Below are 4,103 nucleotides of genomic sequence, written 5' to 3'. Positions count from 1 at the left end.
GTGGACTGTCTTCCTCCTGTTGGTCAGTGCATGTCATAGCAGCAGTTAAGCGGCCTTAGCATATCATTAGCATATTACGCTTTGATTGGTTGAATGGATGACTGGATGACCAGATACTTAGCATATTAGGCTTTTATTATATAGGATAGTCACAGATACAATGGAACCTCAGTTCTCAAACTTAATTGTTCCAGAAGGCTGAGAAGTGATTTGTTTGAAAATCAAATCATTGTTTCTATTAGAAATAATGTAAATTAAATTAATTTGTTCCAGATCCCCAGATGATTCTCTTTTAATCTTTCTCAATTGCCTGTGATCATTGTTTCATGAGCACTTTCACACCCATGGCAACATCAGCACTCTTGATGGCCTCTTTATTTTTAAAATCATGCTACCTTAGAGTTCGCCATGCTATAATCAGTAGCCAGATAAGAAACAAGAACACCTTCATCATACTTTGCAATTATTTCTTTTTAAAGCTCTATCATTGTTCTCATAACTTTTCTTATCACTTTGCTGCTATCACTAAACTTTTTAGGCCCCATGGTCACTTACTGTGTGTATTTGGTAATAATAAGCAGCAACAGGTGCGAGTGCCAGGCAAAACAAACAAACATGAAAATATCTGTAGCACAATTTCCTGGGATGTGAACAATGTGAGGCTCAATGGTAAATTGACTCATACTCTCACATTCTCTTCTTTGTTTGTTGCCTGAGAGATGCATGACTGATCAAAAAAGTATCAGTATGAAAAGGTTGTTGGATCAAGAACAAAAGTTTTGTTTGACTATTAAGAAATTTGTGAGCATCTCAGTTGAAAACCAAATTACTTGAGATAGGAAACATTCAGGAACTGAAGTTTGAGTATAGCTTCTTTACATGGATATGTCTAAAAATGTGGGTAAATGCATAGTTAAGTGTTGGGGAACAGCACTAAAAATAGGTGTCTTATTTTGCTTGTCATCTTATCACAAGGAGGATTCTTGTTTTGCTTGTCACCACTTATAGCTTATCCTATATTATAAAAACCTAATATGCTAAGTATCTGGTTGTCCTGTCATCCATTCAACCAATCGAAGCATAATATGCTGATGACATGCTAAGGCCACTCGACCACTCGCTATGACATGCACTGATCACCAGGGTGCAGACAGTCAACTGGTCAACCAGTAGCTATAATGTGCACTGACCACCAGGGGGTAAATGCTCCGACCAGTAGGTTAGCTTGCTGCTGGGGTCCAGCCAATCAAGACTGAGCAGACGGGCCGAACATGTCCTGGAGCCCTCCCACGGCCCTTCCCGGCTGGCACTTTCACAATTCGGGACCCCTCACTGGATGTTGGAGAGCAGGTTTCAGCCCGATCTCGCAGGCCAGGCTGAGGGACCCCACTGGTGCACGAATTCGTGCACTGGGCCTCTAGTAGTAAATAAGAAGATAGAATCACTGCTTAAACACAAATAATGTTTTTAAGGTTTTTAAAGGTAAGTTTTTTCATAGTTTATAAACACCTGTGTCATTTTCTTATTGTCTACTATACTTTCATATCAGGAAAAAATATGTTTCTTATTTTAACAACAATTGAAATTAATGTGAATGAAAAATTAATACAACTTTCACAATGAAAATCTAGTTTTGGTAAAACAGAAGATACCACATCTTCACATTTAAAAGTGTTAGTTAATAAGATTCATTGCCATCATCAATAATAGTTTATTTAAAATGTTATGTTATAGTCAGACAGGTCAAGGCAGCATAAATATACTTATTAATATCTAAGTCAAATAACAATAGCAAATTTGCTTTTTTATCTCTTAAAATATTTTCTAGAGAATCTAAGTGTGTCAGAGATTCAAAACTGGGATTCAGTCAACTCTCTGAAAACCCCCTATTAGACTCGCATAATGGAACAGTAGCACTCAGTTGTTGAGCTCCATTTTAATGGTACATCTATTATTATACTAATGATTACAAACCATATGGTGTAACCAATAGGGCTGTCTTTAAATACACTAATTACATCAAGTGAAGGCAATAAAACAGGTGCTAAAACAACGTTCTCACACACTGTTTTTCATTTAGAGCTCCATAGAAGACCTTTAGTAAAAAGATTAGAATTCCAATCTATTTCCATAGACTCCCATTTGACATTTAAAGATCCTGTATAACTATCCAGACAACACCACTTTAAACAACAAATATGTCATTTGTTAGTAAACCTGAAAATATATTTTTAACTGATAAATGGATGAGGAAAGAACAATCTAAAATAAACAATGTCAATTTTTATTGGAAGATTTAAGGTCTATTTTATCTATTACATGTTGTGCCATTATGCATTTATAGAGTACCCAATTTCTTTTATGTTTGGGTAAACTGTAAATAATCCAATAAAAGATAATAATAATATAAAAGCAAGTATATAGGGCTAAGGTATAATTTCACGGGTTTCATCAAACAAGTAACTTTGAACAAGCAAATGCACATACATGTTCAACATTTTTTATCTATAAGGAGCTTGGTAGATTCAGGTTATTTCTAAGGTCCTCTTCATTTTTAAAATTCTGTTATTCTTATAGTGAATTGACAAGATGCTGTCCTTGACCAAGCTTCAGTCAGACTCTTCTAAGCCCTCTTCATTAGGCCTTGACCTAGATCCCTATCCTTGCCAGGTCTACATAGCCCAGTTTTAGCAAGAATCTTGCTCAACCAGTTTAGATGGAATCTCTCTACACTTGATATGTGATAACTCTTGATATTTGATCAAATTTCTTGTTCTCCTCCCCCCACCCCATTGAAATTTTATCACTTTGGCTTGCCCGAAGCAAGAATTCTATTAGGTCATCAGGCACAAATTTCCATAGCCTTTATGTCTCCTCTTAGTAATTTTCCATCCTCTGCTACTCTCCACCCACCCATCAGCTCATTAGGTACATATCCCACTTATTTTATTATATTGGAGTTGTCAGTTTGACACTTATCAGAATAATCCTAAATCTTCCTTACTATTTTTTTTTGTCCTTCAATATCTTTTTTTTCCCATTTGCTTATTTATTTTTTAGATCTTTATTGTTGAAAGTATCAAATATGTCTGCCTTTCCCCCCCATTTGACTCCTTCTAGCCTGCCCTTGCCTCCCACCTCAGGCCTTGACCACCCTACTGTCTGGGTCCTTGGGTTTTGCATATATCCAAACAATTCTTTGGTTGATCTCCTCCCTCTCACCATCCACCCCCACATTCCTTCTTAGGTTCAACAGTCTGTTCCATGCTTCTATGTCTCTGGATCTATATTGTTCAACATATATTTTGTCCATTAGATTCAATACATGAGGGACATCATCTGATATGTGCCTTTCTCTGACTAGTTAGTTTTGCTTAGTATAATATTCTTCAGGTGCCTCCATGCTGTCTCAAAGTGTAAAAGATTCTTCTTTATTACTAATGAGCATTTGTACTGTTTCCTGTATTATAAATTGCAGCAGCTTTAAACACAGGGGAACATTCTTTCTGATTGGTGTTTCAGGTTTCTTAGGATATATTCCTAGAAGTGGGATCACTGGGTCAAATGGCAGTTCCATATTTAATTTTTTGAGGAAACTTTATACTGTTTTACATAAAGGATGCAGTTGTCTGCATTCTCATAATTAGTGTTTTAGGGTTCCCTTTTCCAGACATCCTTGCAAGTACTTCTCATTTGTTGATTTGTTGATGATAGCCATTCTGACAGATGTGAGGTGATACCTCATCTTAGTTTTGATTTGCATCTCTCTGATGATCAGTGAGTTTGAGCATTTTTTTCATATGTCTCTTGGCCATGTGTGTGTCCCCTTTGGACAAGTGTCTATTTAGGTCCTTTGCTCATTATTTAATCAGATTGTTTATCTTCCTTTTTTTAAGTTGTATGAGTTTCTTATATATTTTGGATATTAACCCTTTATCAGATGTATCATTCACAAATATGTTCTCCCATACAGTGGGATCCCTTTTTATTTTGTTGATGGTTTCTTTTACTGTCTTGCTGTGCAGAAGCTTTTTATTTTTAGGTAGTCCCATTTGTTTATTTTCTCCTTAGTTTCCTTTGCCCTAGAAGATATATCCACACAG

The sequence above is a fragment of the Myotis nattereri genome, assembly GCF_964212035.1.
Source record: "Myotis nattereri genome assembly, chromosome: 2".
In the NCBI taxonomy this organism is placed as follows: Eukaryota; Metazoa; Chordata; class Mammalia; order Chiroptera; family Vespertilionidae; genus Myotis; species Myotis nattereri.
Note: the sequence above shows the minus strand (reverse complement) of the source record.